Source organism: Ranitomeya variabilis, chromosome 6 (assembly GCF_051348905.1).
Source record: "Ranitomeya variabilis isolate aRanVar5 chromosome 6, aRanVar5.hap1, whole genome shotgun sequence".
Classification (NCBI taxonomy): domain Eukaryota; kingdom Metazoa; phylum Chordata; class Amphibia; order Anura; family Dendrobatidae; genus Ranitomeya; species Ranitomeya variabilis.
The window spans coordinates 382,330,659-382,347,876 of NC_135237.1; the positions used below are offsets into that span (position 1 = coordinate 382,330,659).

General features: G+C 42.1%; 1 protein-coding gene and 1 non-coding gene across 2 annotated transcripts in view; one reads left to right on the plus strand and one right to left on the minus strand.

Annotated features, from left to right (window-relative positions):
- Positions 1 to 17,218, minus strand: part of ZNF407 (zinc finger protein 407) — a 764,411-nt gene that overhangs the window by 40,883 nt on the left and 706,310 nt on the right. The gene's annotated exons all lie outside the window — the stretch shown is intronic.
- On the plus strand, positions 13,611 to 13,717 carry LOC143783651 (U6 spliceosomal RNA). The gene has a single exon (XR_013217328.1). It is a non-coding gene; the product is annotated as a U6 spliceosomal RNA (small nuclear RNA).

Consider the following 17,218-nt stretch of genomic DNA (forward strand, 5'->3'; position numbering starts at 1 on the left):
TTGAGGGAGCCAAGCATCGCGTTGTGGTCTTGACCGATCATAAGAATTTGATTTACCTTGAGTCTGCCAAGCGGTTGAATCCTAGACAGGCTCGATGGTCTCTGTTTTTCTCCCGTTTTGATTTTGTGGTCTCGTACCTTCCGGGATCTAAGAATGTGAAGGCTGATGCCCTTTCTAGGAGTTTTTTGCCTGATTCTCCAGGAGTCCTTGAGCCGGCTGGTATTCTCAAGGAGGGGGTGATTCTTTCTGCCATCTCCCCTGATTTGCGGCGGGTGCTTCGGGAGTTTCAGGCGGATAAACCTGACCGCTGTCCAGTGGGGAAACTGTTTGTTCCAGATAGATGGACTAGCAAAGTAATTTCTGAGGTTCATTGCTCAGTGTTGGCTGGTCATCCTGGGATTTTTGGTACCAGAGATTTGGTTGCTAGGTCCTTTTGGTGGCCTTCCTTGTTGCGGGATGTGCGTTCTTTTGTGCAGTCCTGTGGGACTTGTGCTCGGGCCAAGCCTTGCTGTTCCCGTGCCAGTGGGTTGCTTTTGCCCTTGCCTATCCCTGAGAGGCCCTGGACGCATATTTCCATGGATTTTATTTCTGATCTTCCTGTTTCTCAGAAGATGTCTGTCATCTTGGGTGGTTTGTGACCGGTTTTCTAAGATGGTCCATTTGGTACCTTTGCCTAAGTTGCCTTCCTCCTCTGATTTGGTTCCATTATTTTTTCAGCATGTGGTTCGTTTGCATGGCATTCCGGAGAATATTGTGTCTGACAGAGGTTCCCAGTTTGTTTCTAGGTTTTGGCGGTCCTTTTGTGCTAGAATGGGCATTGATTTGTCTTTTTCTTCAGCATTTCATCCTCAGACAATTGGTCAAACGGAGCGAACCAATCAGACCTTGGAAACCTATTTGAGATGCTTTGTGTCTGCTGATCAGGATGATTGGGTGACCTTCTTGCCGTTGGCCGAGTTTGCCCTTAATAATCGGGCTAGTTCTGCTACCTTGGTTTCGCCTTTCTTTTGTAACTTTGGTTTTCATCCTCGTTTTTCTTCGGGGCAGGTTGAGCCTTCTGACTGTCCTGGTGTGGATTCTGTGGTGGACAGGTTGCAGCAGATTTGGACTCATGTGGTGGACAATTTAACGTTGTCTCAGGAAAAGGCTCAACGTTTTGCTAACCGTCGTCGGTGTGTTGGTCCCCGGCTTCGTGTTGGGGATTTGGTCCTGTTGTCTTCTCGTCATGTTCCTATGAAGGTTTCTTCCGCCAAGTTCAAGCCTCGCTTCATTGGTCCTTATAAGATTTCTGAAATTATCAATTCGGTGTCTTTTCGTTTGGCGTGGATTCAGTTTTCTCCTGGGATATTTCTCATGGCCAGTCCATTTCAGCAAAAGATAAGTTCTTGCTAGTTCTTGTTAGTCCATCTGCTTTGGACTTTATTGCTCAGCTCATGTTGTGTTTCTTTTTGTCCAGCTTGTCATTATGATATATTCAGGCTAGCTGGAAGCTCTGGGGAAGCAGATTTGCCTCTCCACACCGTGAGTCGGTGTGGAGATCATTTTTGTAAACTCTGCGTGGATTTTTAGTTTTTAATACTGACCGCACAGTATCCTTTCCTATTTCTGTCTATCTAGATTAGAAATTGGCCTCCTTTGCTAAAATCTGTTTTCATTTCTGTGTATGTCTTTTCCCTCTCCACTCACAGTCAATATATGTGGGGGGCTATCTTTCCTTTTGGGAATTTCTCTGAGGCAAGATAGTTTTCTGTTTCCATCTCTAGGGGTAGTTAGTTCTTAGGCCGTGACGAGGTGTCTAGGGAGAGTCAGGAATGTCCCACGGCTATTTCTAGTGTTGGTGTTAGGAGTAGGGTTTGCGGTCAGTAAAGTTACCACCTCCTCAGAGCTTGTCCCATGTTTCGTTTTAACCACCAGGTCATATCAGTGTTGCTCCTTAACCACCAGGTCATAACACCCTGCTACAACTGAAAGTGTCTGCGAAATATGAGAACTTAGCTGATTTCCAATCTAAAACCATAAAAACCACTTGATGTTATTTCACACTCATGTGTTAGTGCCAGCATAGGTAGCAGTTCTTTCAAATTCCTTGAGCCAATACATTAATCACCATGCTACTCCTCTTTCCCAAACCTAAAACAGAAAAGACAAGGGTGTGTTCTCTAACAGTGAAGACTCTGGGCAAACTGTCTCCAGATTTCAAAAGAGTGTTTTGTGCAGAGGAACGTTTGCCCACAGATCTTCACTACTGGAGGACAAATTCTTGACTTTAATGATTTAAGATTGGAACTGAGGAGTGGCGGGCTGATGGATGTAATGGCCTTGGATTTTAAAGAACTGCTACCTGTGCTGACACTCAAGTGTGAGTGTAAAATATCAACATCTAGTGTTCTTCATGTTCTGGACTGGAAAAGCAGCTAATTTCTCATATTGTTCACACCTATTGATAAATTATTAGGAGTACACCCAAATCAATGCATTGTTTGTGTAATATAGGACAGGACAGGTCCTCAAGAGCTAGAGACCTTCTCTTAACTACTCTACAATTCTGGGATGAAGATCCTTCATTATTAACTATTTTTTAAACTGTTTAAATTATGATACCAAAGAGATAGGGGAAATGTATTAAAACGCAAGTTATATCATGTATGCTGGAGCCAGAAGTACCTAACTTGGCACATCGTTGGTCCTTTCCAAAAACTCAACTCTACACATGTTATTGGATGGCTTAGATTTATGCTGTAATTTGCATTAATTTCTAGTGTAAATGATAGTAAAGATCATTACCTAGTGAGAAAATGCAGGTATCTGAAAGTTTTAGGTTATGAATTATATTGTTTCCATCCTTAAAAATAGACTATGGGCACAAAACAAGAAAAATATTTAAAACTAATCTGTCATACTATAATAATATGACAGATTATACATAATTCATCCAGGGCACTTGATAATGTGCAAGGACATTAAAACAAGAGAACAGTTTTCCTAGAGAAAATTGAGGAGCATCACTAAATAAAAGGAAAGTGTTAAATGTTCCACAATGGTAGAAACTCTCCAACTTCTGGCAGAACATTGTTTTTAAATTGGGCCCAGAGGGTCTATTTTGTGATATTTTGTTTTATGTCTAACACTTTTTAATCAAATCCCCTATTGGCAATGATCACTGTAAGTGGTTCTTGCTGCTCACCTAATTGGGCTGGCCACACTTCCTAGTACCAAGAAGTCATCCATCTACTGTCCTGTATTTCATGAAGTCTCTAAAAGCCTAAGATAATCACAGAAAGAGTGCTTGTACCTTTAACTAGTAACAGCGTGAGCAAGATGTTTGTGCTTTCTGATGATTTTATATATTACTATAACAGGATGGTAAGGGGCAACATATGACACTTTCCGCACTCCAAATCTTAGTGATCCCTACGCATGAATCCCATTGATGCAGCGGACTCCATAGACATACAAGTACTTCCCACAAAATTAGATGATCAAAGTTAATTTATTTCAGTTCTTCAAGACAATATGTGAAACTCATATATTATATAGATTCATTACAAACAGGGTGATCTCTTTCAAGTGTTTATTTCTGTTAATGTTGATGATTATGGCTTACAGCAGTAGCATAGCTACCAAGGGGGCAGAGGGTGCGGGCGCCCCGGGCCCTGTGCTCTGAGGGGGCCCACCCGGAGCTAAGCTACTGTAACTGCATCGGCATGCACAGCATGCCGGCCCGGTGCTCTGAGGGGGCCCACCCAGAGCTACGCTACTGTAACTGTGTCGGCATGCACAGCACGCCGATACAGTTAGATTCTGTGGCAGAGCAGGGAGAATCGATCTCCCTGCTCTGCCGCCCGGCCACTACAGGCCCCTGAGCAGGCGAGGTTCAGCTGGTTCAGCTGTATTGGCTACATGCCGCTACAGCTGACCACATTGATGATGTGAGACGGAGCGCTACGCTCCTTCTCCCATCATCCCCCTGTCAGCGTCTGACGTCGCCGACACTGACAGCGGGCGCGGTCCAGAAATCAGCGAGAGCAGTGCAGGAACCAGGAAGAAGAGAGGTGAGCATTTATTTTTTATGGGGGCCGTTTTAAACTGCAGAGTCTGCCGCTTTATTACAGGGTTTGCCTATGGGGTCTGCCTTGTTTCAGGGTCTGACTATGGGGGCTGCCTTATTACAGGGTCTGCCTATGGGGGTTCTGCCTTATTACAGGGTCTGCCTATAGGGGTTCTGCCTTATTACAGGGTCTACCTATGGGGGGACTGCCTATGGGGGTGGCTGCCTTATACTACAGGGTCCGCCTATGGGGGTGCTGCCTTATACTACAGAGTCTGCCTATGGGGGTTCTGCCTTATTACAGGGTCTGCCTATGGGGGTTCTGCCCTATTACAGGGTCTGCCTATGGGGGGTTTGCCTATGGGGTGCCACCTTATTACAGGGTCTGCTATGGGGGTGCCGCCTTATTACAGTGTCTACCTATGGGGGCTGCCGTATTACAGAGTTTGCCTATGGGGGCTGCCTTATGCTATAGAGTAGGCCTATGGGGAGTGCATTATACTATATGGAGGCCTATGGGGAATGCATTATACTATATTGTGGACTATTTGGTGCATTATGCTATATGTAGGATATCTAGGGGGCCATCATACAGTGTGGAGATTACAGTGAGGGGGTCATCATACAGTGTTGGAGCCATCAAACAGTTTGGTAGCTACTAAGGAGTCAGTATACTGTGGGTGGTACTATACAGTGAGGGGGAATTATACTGTGTATAAGAGAGCATCAAACTCTGTATAGGGGAGCAGTACAGGGGGGAGACTCAGGACATTATTAAATGTAAAGTGGGCACTTATTGTTATAGGGGAACTCAGGTTACTGTGACTATTAAAGGAGCACACAGGGCATTATTACTTTCTATGGGGCAAAATATGGGAACTGTTTTCTAGGGCACTTGCACCCAGCATTACTATACTATAGAGGGGTGCTTTAGAATTTAGAAGGCAAGAGAACCGCACAGCAGGTGCAGTAATAGGGACACATACGGCAGCAGCGACTCAGTATTGGGGTATCAGGTGCAGTAATAGGGACACATACGGCAGCAGAGGCTCAGTATTGGGGTATAAGCAGGATGAGGAGTTTGTGCAGGTTGGTAATAGATGGTGATGGCTGAAAATATGAGAAGTGAAACGTGTCTTTGTTGTATTCTCTGCAGCCGAGTCCTGGTTGGAGGAAGTTGTCATGTCGGTCTGTGCCAGATGGAAAAGACAGGAAAAGTGAATGATTCCATCAGAAAGGACGTCAGCGGTAAGTCATTATCTGTAACTGTGCAGTGATCACTTATATGTTCTGCAGGGCTGGTATCTCCACTGACCATAACCACAGATCCATGAGATCTCTGTGAGACTCAGAGAAGTTCCTATTCTGATCTGTGCTTGCGGATCAGAGTCAGCCATTGAAGTCTATGAGGATTTGTGAAACTCGGATGCAAATTGGAACAGCTTCCGAATTGTCTCCATTTTGAATTTGTTTCTCATATAATGCAGGAGCCAGACTCAGATGTATGTTGCCTGTTTTCAGGCTGCATGAATAATGTGACAGCTTCCCTTTAAGCACTCACTGTACACAATAAAAATACAGAAAAATATAAAAAAAATTCTTCTAAAAGCAGTGGATTCTTTCGGTAATTTTCAGTATTTTTAATACACTTGGAATGGTATTCAGTTTACTTTTTAAGTAAAGATCATATTCTTCTGTTCCTCCTACACTCTTATCGATTTTTATGTTGCTCCAGTTAAGACCGACAGTAGCAGTACACGCTATATATACAGTGAACAACAAAGGAAAAACATTTTTGCTATTTAAAATTTGCCGCATATTGTGTCTATAATTTTGGATTTATATTGATGTTATGGCGGTTATATTTATATTTAATGTTTATACTTATATATCCCCTTAAACAATGTATATTGGATATAAGCGTTTGCTCCTTTTTTTAAACGGTGCCTGCGGTTAATAGGCATGTTTTAAATCACTTCCTGGTATTTACCACATTGCTGTACCGTAGTACGCACGCGTGTCTAGGCTCCGGCTCCCTCGTCGGCCTGCGGCGTCTCTTTGCACCATGACTACGGTCACATGACATTACCCCACGTGGTGCTTGACGCCGCCGCCGCCGAGGCGTTCCGTTGCCATGACACTGCGTGCGTCACAGGAAGCGGTCACAGGACTGCGGTACACCGGAAGTGCTATGTGAAATATACTGGACACCTGTGTCCGCATACCCATGCAGTGTATGATCATTTTGATTGGCTAGGGGGCCTTTTTATACATGCACCCTCCTGTCCACGGCCATCCCTTGAGAAAGGCTGCACCGCCGAAACGCGCGTCGGGAAGGACGCCCACAGCTATAGCTCCGGTCCTACTGGTAATTATACTAGCCCTTGTGGCTATGATTTTGTTTGATAGATGAAGGTTGCCGGAATTGTTCCCCTTGCATGGCCATATGAGTTTTATATATGAATATTTGTCAGATTACCTTATAATTTATATTTGTATGGCCTCTTGTGAGACACATATATACTTTGGTTTCTGTGGGTTGTCCTACTCGGACATGTGTGAGAGGGTACATCTTCCTCTCTTTCTTCCCCCTCCCCTTGTTCCTTGTACTTGGTCACTTTAATAAAAAGAATAATTTATTATCATTTTTTGTATGGGATTTCTTGTCGCTGTTTTTCCTTTGTTGTTCATGTTATGTGCGACATTCCTCCTTATGTCCTTTAACACCACAAGATTGCTACATCTCCTACTATTGTGATGTTTGTTAACATAAGGCTTGTTCAATAGCTATATATACAGTACAGACCAAAAGTTTGGACACACCTTCTCATTTAAAGATTTTTCGGTATTTTCATGACTATGAAAATTGTAAATTCACACCGAAAGCATCAAAACTATGAATTAACACATGTAGAGTTATATACTTAACAAAAAAGTGTGAAACAACTGAAAATATGTCTTATTTTCTAGGTTCTTCAACGTAGCCAACTTTATGATGACTGCTTTATTTGCACACTCTTGGCATTCTCTTGATGAGCTTCAAGAGGTAATTACCGGAAATGGTCTTCCAATAATCATGAAGGAGTTCCCTGAGATGCTTAGCACTTGTTGGCCCTTTTGCCTTCACTCTGCGGTCCAGCTCACCCCAAACCATCTCGATTAGGTTCAGGTCTGGTGACTGTGGAGGCAAGGATATCTGGCACAGCACCCCATCACTCTCCTTCTTGGTCAAATAGCCCTTACACAGCCTGGAGGTGTGTTTGGGGTCATTGTCCTGTTGAAATATAACTAATGGTCCAACTAAATGCAAACCGGATGGAATAGCATGCTGCTGCAAGATGCTGTCGTAGCCATGCTGGTTCAGTATGCCTTCAATTTTGAATAAATCCCCAACAGTGTCACCAGCAAAGCACCCCCACACCATTACACCTCCTCCTCCATGCTTCACGGTGGGAACCAGGCATGTAGAGTCCATCCGTTCACCTTTTCTGCATCGCACAAAGACACGGTGGTTGGAACCAAAGATCTCAAATTTGGACTCATCAGACCAAAGCACAGATTTCCACTGGTCTAATGTCCATTCCTTGTGTTCTTTAGCCCAAACAAGTCTCTTCTGCTTGTTGCCTGTCCTTAGCAGTGGTTTCCTAGCAGCTAGTTTACCATGAAGGCCTGCTGCACAAAGTCTCCTCTTAACAGTGGTTGTTGAAATGTGTCTGCAGCTAGAACTCTGTGTAGCATTGACCTTGTCTCTTATCTGAGCTGCTGTTAACCTGTGATTTCTGAGGCTGGTGACTCGGATAAACTTATCCTCAGAAGCAGAGGTGACTCTTGGTCTTCCATTCCTGGGGCGGTCCTCATGTGAGCCAGTTTTTTTGTAGCGCTTGATGGTTTTTGCAACTACACTTGGGGACACTTTCAAAGTTTTCCCAATTTTTCGGACTGACTGACCTTCATTTCTTAAAGTAATGATGGCCACTAGTTTTTCTTATCTGCTTTTTTCTTGCCATAATACAAATTCTAACAGTCTATTCAGTAGGACTGTCAGCTGTGTATCCACCAGACTTCTGTTCTGCACAACTGATGGTCCCAACCCCATTTATAAGGCAAGAAATGCCACATATTAAACCTGACAGGGTACATCTGTGAAGTGAAAACCATTTCCGGTGACTACCTATTGAAGCTCATAAAAAGAATGCCAAGAATGTGCAAAGCAGTCATCAAAGCAAAAGGTGGCTACTTTGAAGAACCTAGAAAATAAGACATATTTTCAGTTGTTTCACACTTTTTTTAAGTATATAATTCCACATGTGTTAATTCATAGTTTTGATGCCTTCAGTGTGAATTTACAATTTTCATAGTCATGAAAATACAGAAAAATCTTGAAATGAGGTGTGTCCAAACTTTTGGTCTGTACTATATATATATATATATATATATATATATATATATATATATATATATATATATATATATATATATTTCTTAAGCAGCTGACACACAATGACTAAATATGAACAGCTCCTACCTATTTTGGAGAGGTCTGTCCACACTCTTGTCTGTCCTTAGGATAGGACATCAATATCTGATTGTGTGCACATCACCCCCTATTGATTCGAATAGACGCAGATATGCAGTATGCAGTCCCGGCCACTGTACAGTTGATGGAGCGGTGCAGCTAAAAAAACTTAGCACTTCATGCAGCCACCTGCACTGGAAACAGCTGATCTGTGGGGGTCCTGGGTGTCACTGTCCACAGATCAAATATTGATGAATTATACTAAGGATAGGCCATCAATGTAAAAGCCATGGACAACGCATTTACTTATTTCTGGGGATAATATGTTGTTAAAATGGTCTGCAAGAGGACAGTTTAAAAAAAAAAAAAAAAAGACAAAACATGTCCCTGACATATGCCGAAACCACACTCTTTCAGGATATGTTAGGTCACTGAAGCTAAATAGATGCATGCGTATGCTGATGTTCATGGAATTATAGCATGTTAGCGTTGGAAAGGACCCCCAGGGTCACTGTGTCCAACCCCCTGCTCAATGCTGTATTCAGTAAACCATCTCAGACAGATGTTTGTTATCAGAACAGAGCCTAAGCTGGTAAGATGGCCTAAGCCTAAGATGGTAAGATGGCCTAAGCCTAAGCTGGTAAGATGGCCTAAGCCTAAGATGGTAAGATGGCCTAAGCCTAAGATGGTAAGATGGCCTAAGCCTAAGATGGTAAGATGGCCTAAGAATAAGATGGCTCAGCAACTATTGACACAATCTTGAATGTTTAACCTGGGCAGAATTCAGACATCCATGAAAACCGGCACGTGCTGTATGGACCGGCAGCGGGTCTCCTGACCCATCCTCTGGCATGTATCAGGAATGTTACGTTCTGGATGAGATACAGCCAGTCCATACATCACGGTCTGTACACAGATTGTTTTACACAGACGTCTGAATTCTGCCAAAATAAGATATATTAAGATTAATTTTTTTAGTTATTATTTCTGCTAGTGTAACGGATTAAGGGATTGCGACTATGGTGTCTTGATCCTGCAGGCCATCTTGCGTTACTAGATAATAAACTGTCATAATGAGTATATTTACGATCCAGGCAAAATACTTTCATAACCCGCTGCATATAAACGAATCACCTACTCTCACACCTCAAATACCAAGATGCTGATTGTCAGTTTCGAGCAATCAAAGTAATTTACTTAAATCCCATGGATGCTTTCTTTTATTTGCAATAAAACGTGAGATAGATTTGATTTTTATTATGAAAGGCGACTAAATGGCAGCGTTTCTATCTAGATACACATGCCCCATGGCTATTAATCCGATTTATACCATGAAGACCTGATTATCTTTTTCATGACCATGCACATTGCTTGGTTCCACTGTTTAATTAGCTTCCTATTCAGCCACAACCAATTTATACATGTAAAACACAATGTAGATCGGAGATTGAAATGGAGAATCTCTCAGAGATGGAACTTTTACAAGTAACGTGACCATCAGGAGTCATTATCTTCCCTTCTACGCAGTTTGCGTTAATACATAAATAATTGACTTCTCCCAATATGCTGTGAATTTACTTGGAACTGACTAATTGCACCATTTTTTTTAAGGTCACCTGTCTGAGAAGGATTATGTTACCAGATTTGGTTACCGAGGTACAAAAGGGCAGCTGCAGCCCGGAGGCTCTTCCAAATGACCTCTTTAGCAAATAAGTCACAACCTATGTATACAGCCCATTTTATCTAGGACCCTTGGGCCACCTGCAGGGTAAACTGGAGCCTTTTTCTCTGACATATGTCATTTAGCAAAGCAGGTTGAAAAAAAAGGACTTTTACACAATCTGTTATCCCAAGGGCAGAGGGGAAGACTATACATTAAAGGGCTAATAATAATCGGAATTATTTAGTATTGGGAAAGATGGCATCAGGCATCAAATCTAACTCTACAAAGATACCTGCAGCTTCCGATATAAACCAGGGAACTAAACCGGTTCTATAGCAATCATAGCACATTCTGCGGAACATCCATTCTCCGCTGTGTCAGGGCTAAGCCGACACAGCAGAGCCGAGTTTGTAATTTTACAGATTCTATTTGGTAATAACATGTCACTGGGACAGATCTGTCAATGTGTCTCAGCTGTAAAACTGGAGTATGAGGCTCCGGAAAATATGGTCTCAAGAGACTTGCTCCATATTTATCAAGTAGCAGAGACTTTTTTTTTAAGCTGTTTATGGCACCTGAGACACTTTTGAATGATGTCTAAAGGGGAGTAATGGGGTGTGGTTGTCAGTGTGTAAAGAAAGAATGGGCGCACAAACTGCATATGAGAGGTCGGAGACGGAGCACAGAGTAAAAAATTGCAGTATTGAAGACATATTTATTACATGTCGCAGACAAGGCTCAAATTACTACAAAATATCAGAAGTGCTCAGCTCTGCTATATCTAGACGTGAACTTTTTTTACCAGCTACATTGAAACTACCCACCGTTGGCTTATCTAGCATTAGAAAAAAAGAGAATGTTATTTTTACCCCCAAAATATGGGTCAATGAGCTGTGCTTTGTTCATCCTTATTCACCCAGTCCGTCATCAGAAGTAATCTGTCTCTAAGGGGGAAAAAAAGGAAAGAACGGACCCCATTTTCTCACTTTGGACAAATATTACTGGGAAATAATCATCAATAATATCATGTTTTTGTGGATTTTAGACAGTTCTAAAACTGGGAAAATAAAAAGCTGCTAAACTGAAGGGAACCGGCACCCGGCACATTGTACATGAAGTCCGGTCTGTGGACAGCGTGGTATAGAGAAGGAGAAGCTGAGCAGAATGGGGCGTCCAGAAGAATCTGGTGGCGAAACGCGCGTCGGGGTGAGGGGACGCCACGAGCACTATCAAGACACACCTGGAAATTTTTATTTTCTAAATACTATTATTGTTTGGCACAGCCAGATGGGTTGTTGGCAGGGATTGTTATGGAGACAATGTGATTATTCATTGTAACATGTCTCCTGTGTATCTTTGTGTTACCATACACAAGGCTATTTCCTTCTTTGTATATCTCCTGGCCACATCCTAATGGTGTACAGATTAGGTGATACAATTGAATTGATTTCTTGTCTCTTAAAGGGGTCTCTCTTTATAATTGTGGACACTAGAAGATCTAGCATTTATTACGGTAATATTTTGACTGCACATAATATGCAAACATTATGGCGCAATATTACTACTTTATATCATTAAATCAGTTGCAGTTATATATAGGAATTTGCTGTATTCTGTATGACCCTCTTTATTTTGAATTTGATATTTTCATTATGATGTGCTCTAGCGTCCCCTAGACGGCATTTTGCTATTTTATTATTTTTTTTTATTATACTGCTTTTATGGCGTAATAAATCAAAATTGACTTTTTATTAAAATGGTTGGGATCTCTTCTTTGTCCTATACATCACTTGGTATGGGATATGTTGTTTCATTATGATGTAGTGCCCATAGCACAATTGGACATATGTTGATCTGGTTCCCTCTAAAGACCATGTGGGCCATTCCGTAATTATGGGAGTAACATTCACACAGATTAACATGTATAAATAAATTAGAAGGAAATATACTACAGTAGTTTTTATGGTAGAAATAGATAAGTCTTAATTTATATTTATTTCCAACTTATGTGGTGAAATTGCAGTTTCTACTTAAATAGCAGTGAAAACAATGTGGGCGCTACAGGACCTAGAATCCTGTACAGACTAAGGAAAGCTCCAAACACTGTGAACTGGACAATAATTATGCCTTTTTTTTTTGCAGTTAAGAGCCCAAGCAATAATATTAGATATTTAGTATTATATCATAATTATTATTTTTATTTTACATAAACAGAATTGGTCTGTGACGAGTGTTACAGAAAATGTTAGAAATGTTACATAGTCCAAATGTTTTCTTTCCTGAAGTTTCTAAAAGCAACACCTTCTATTGTACCCACATTAAGGCTATGTGCACACGTTGCGGATTGTATGTATTTTTGCCGTGTTTTTTCACTGTGGAAATGCTGCGAAAATGCATACACAACACAACCCATTGAATTCAATGGGATTCTGCAATGCTGTGCTAATGCTGCGTATTTTTCCGCGGCGGAACCGCATCGCGGAAAAATATGCAGCATGCTCATTCTTTGTGCGGAATTGCGACGATTCCGCACACATAGGAATGCATTGATCCGCTTACTTTCCGCATGGGGTTATGCCCACCATGCGCAAAGTAAGCGGATCATGTGCGGATGGTACCCACGGTGGAGGAGAGGAGACTCTCCTCCAGGCCCTTAAAAAAGAAATAAAATAAAAAAATAGTTATATACTCACCTTCTGGCGTCCCCCGGATCCACCCCATACCTTAGCGATGCTCCCGGCAGCTCCCGTTCCCAGGGATGCCTTGCGACAATGACCTGTGATGACATAGTGGTCCCGTGTGATGCTACGTCATCTGGGGTCATTGTCGCAAGGCATCCCTGGGAACGGGAGCTGCCGGGAGCATCGCGAGGATCGGGAAGGCTGCGAGGGCCGCTGGAAGGTGAGAATATCACAAATTTTTTTATTTTTTTTAAATTATTTTTAATATTCTAGTAAAAAGTTGGTCACACTTGTCAAACACCAAGTTTGTCAAGTGTGACCAACCTGTCAATCAGTTTTTCAAGCGATGCTACAGATCGCTTGGAAAACACTAGCATTCTGCAAGCTAATTACGCTTGTAAAATGCTAGTGTTTAGTGGGAATACGCATGCCAATTCCGCATGCGTATTTTCCACGGCAGGGAGTTGCTGAAATGCCATGGAAATTTTCGGGGTAATTCCGCAACGTGTGCACCGACCCGTAAGCCACTAATAGTCCTTTAAAATGTTTTAAAAATATTTAGGAGTGGGAAAAAAAAATAATTTAACACATTTTAAGAGAAAAAAAGGTTTGTTTCATTTGTATCTTAGATGCTCATAATAAAAACGATGTAATATAATACATATACATTGTGAGGTTAAAGTTATAAAATGAATAATTAATGTGCTTGCTGCGGCAGCACATATACTAAAATTGGAACGATACAGAGAAGATTAGCATGGCCACTGCGCAAGGATGACACACAAATTCGTGAAGCGTTCCATAAAAAAAAATGAATAATTAAAAAAAAATGTGGTAATGTTCAGTTTGGATGGAATGGCCCATGTGTCTTGTGACCAAAAAAATCACTCTAAGAGTAGGGCCACACGATCGTTTTCGCACCTCCGAGAAAAATGGCTCAATTATTCTGATCAGACTTTTATCAGAGTTTAATCAGAGTGCCATCAGTTCTCCATCTTCTCCATTCTGTCAGTCCATGAAAATTGGACTGCACTCAATGTCACGCAAGTGCTGTCAGATTTTTTTCACGGACCCATAGACTTGCAAAATCGGACATGTGTACGATATTTCCCGTGGACCACTTGGCCCAAGGAAAAAATCAGAAATGTGCGTAAACCCATAGAAAATCATAGGTATGAGTGCTGTCCGTGAAAACAACAGATAACACTCTTCTGAAAAAATCGGTTATGTGCAGGAGCCCTAAGGGGTTGGTCATTAGGTAACTCTCTTCTCCTTTGTTGCCTGTTGTCAAGTTCAATCCATTTCTTGGCACAAATGCCAAAATGAATTACAGTAAGTTGGGGCTGATCTTTGCCTCTGTCCTACTCTCCTGTCTATTAGACTTACAGGTATAACAGTTGCAGTCTTATAGTTCGAAGCAGGCAAGTTGCTGGACAGTCTAAACAGCAATAGATGCTAGGAGAAAAGGGAAAGGCTGCTTCAGCACCTATAGTACTGGGAGAATACTGATAAAGAGAGACCGTTCAATGAAAAGTAATGGATGGCTCAATGGATCAGTTTCTGGACATATTAGACTGATATGTGAACCAAAAGCATTTTTAACTTGCTTTTGGGTATGAAGGCAGCAAGATTGTGCTCTCCTACAGAGTTTGAATGAAAGGAGAGTTGCTCTTTAAGATCAGTTACCGTACCACCTAAATGATTGGTAATGTATGCACAAAATATCAGGAAATAGCACTGAAATGTAAGCCAGCAGTACCAGACTTTACTGTACCACCCTGAAACATTTCGGATTCAAGGAAGATGTGACAACCTCCCAGCAGGTATCTGCACGTCACATCTCACTGACTGGCAGTGAAAAAATGTAACTGGTGTGAAGGAATCCAAATAGGGCTTCTTCAGCATTGCCGCACTACATGACAACTTCATTTCATTAACTACTGTACAGGCGGAACTGTCAGTCACCTCCCAGACAGGCTATAGACAGAAGGGTTCTCACTCAGATCTCCAGGAGTCTTCATGTGCTGCTGACAACTTACAGAGATGAGGTGTCCAATACTGGCACTCTACAATGGCCACAACTGGGAAATGCTACATATAGCGATCATCAAGGTGTTCTGCTGGTAATTGGTCTGCAAGTCAGAGTATGAAGATTTGCCTCCATTTCTCAGGAACGTTTTTAGCACAATAATTTTTGCCTTGTCAGATGTGTGTCTGATGTGATATGGGTGATCATGCACAAAATAGCTTTTACTACTAATACTTGTTACTTTTTTTGCTGTTGGATTTGTAAGTTTATATGACATCAGTAACAGATGCAAACACCTAGAACAGTTTGGTCCTGGGTCAACCATTAAGGTACCTTCACACGAAACGACATTATAACGATATCGCTAGCAATCCGTGACGTTGCAGCGTCCTCGCTAGCGATATCGTTTCGTTTGACACGCAGCAGCGATCAGGATCCTGCTGTGATGTCGCTGGTCGCTGAATAAAGTCCAGAACTTTATTTGGTCGTCCGATCGCTGTGTATCGTTGTGTTTGAAAGCAAAAGCAACGATACCAGCGATATTTTACACTGGTAACCAGGGTAAACATCGGGTTACTAAGCGCAGGGCCGCGCTTAGTTACCCGATGTTTACCCTGGTTACTAGCGTAAAATGTAAAAAAAACAAACAGCACATACTCACATTGCGTCCCCTGCAGTCTGCTTCCTCCTCTGACTCAGCGCCGCAAAGTGAAAGTGAAAGCAGCACAGCGGTGACGTCACCGCTCTGCTCTCACTGTACGGCGCTCAGTCAGTCAGGAAGTGGACGCAGGGGGACGTGAATGTAAGTATGTGCTGTTTGTTTTTTTTAGATTTTACGCTGGTAACCAGGGTAAACATCGGGTTACTAAGCGCGGCCCTGCGCTTAGTTACCCGATGTTTACCCTGGTTACCAGGGGACCTCGGCATAGTTGATCGCTGGAGAGCGGTCTGTGTGACAGCTCTCCAGCGACCAAACAGCGACGCTGCAGCGATCGGCATCGTTGTCGCTATCGCTGCAGCGTCGCTTCGTGTGAAGGTACCTTTAGACTTCGTTTAGAGGGGCGCATTTTATGGCCGAGTGCTGTCCACATCTACAACAGATTGCATACGGACCGCACACAGGTAAGTCAATGGGGCACTTCACATAAGCATTTTTACACACAGAGGATCAACCACAAAGGAAAAATTGTAGAACGATCAACTGTGATCCGTTTATCATATCAGGCTCATCCATTAAACTCAATTAATTGTGTGTAGAAAATGGATGTCATATGGACACCATCCATATTGCTTCCATTATTAAAGGATCCATTAAAATTCACAGGTCTTGTAATATTTTTAACTATTATATAAAAATAGATGCTATACAGATGTCAAACAGATATAAAAAAACAGACAATTTTACATACTGTAAGATAGCCGCCGGACAAGTCTTTGAGGGGAGATGTGTTTCTTGAAGGTTGGCAGCCTCAGTGATGTAAGCCTGGAAAAACAGGCTCCAGCACATAAAGTGCTGAGAAAGTTAATAGAGTGCGTTAGGGCAGTCAGAGAGATGCATGGGACTGGCTGCTCACATATCTCTACCCCAGGGGCGTGGTGCGGCAGATATAAAGGTGACTAATTGTCTCATTCAGTGTCTGTGTGCGGAGCTGTGTGGAGGTGTGCAGACCTCCAGTGTGTTTGTCTTGGCTAAGGACTAAAGAGCTGGGCACTAACCCGAGCAGGCGAACCTGCACTAATGTATGGACTATTTACTTAATGTTTTCACTTTGTGCCTGAACAGGCTGTTTTGTTTCATCTTGATTGTTTTATGGAGTTTTAATAAACCAGCCTGGACATTTAACTGAAACTGCTTCCTGTGCCTACCTCAAACCGCAACCGAGTGAGTAGACATCTTACAATATCTGAATCTGGCCTTCCTGTAGGCTGGCTCTTGCCACAAAACTGAAGAGGAGTTACAGAAAATGCTCTTGGTGCTCCCATATTAAGAAATGTTATCCTAGATATCATTCTGATATAGTAAATTTCCATTTTAAAAACTCTTAACTAAACGTGAATTTAATCAGTCATGATAGTAATTTCAGTGGAAAGAATAGAATGGAACTGAAACTGCAATATTTAAGATACACCTCACTTACCACCATTTTGATGTCATATAAAAGAAGTCACCATGGGAGATAAGGCTCTTCTCTGCCTAAATTATTAATGTTCATATATTCTTGTAGTTGGCCTGGCCTGCAATCTGCTAAAATTCATGGTCTGTACCCGAAAACTACAGTGT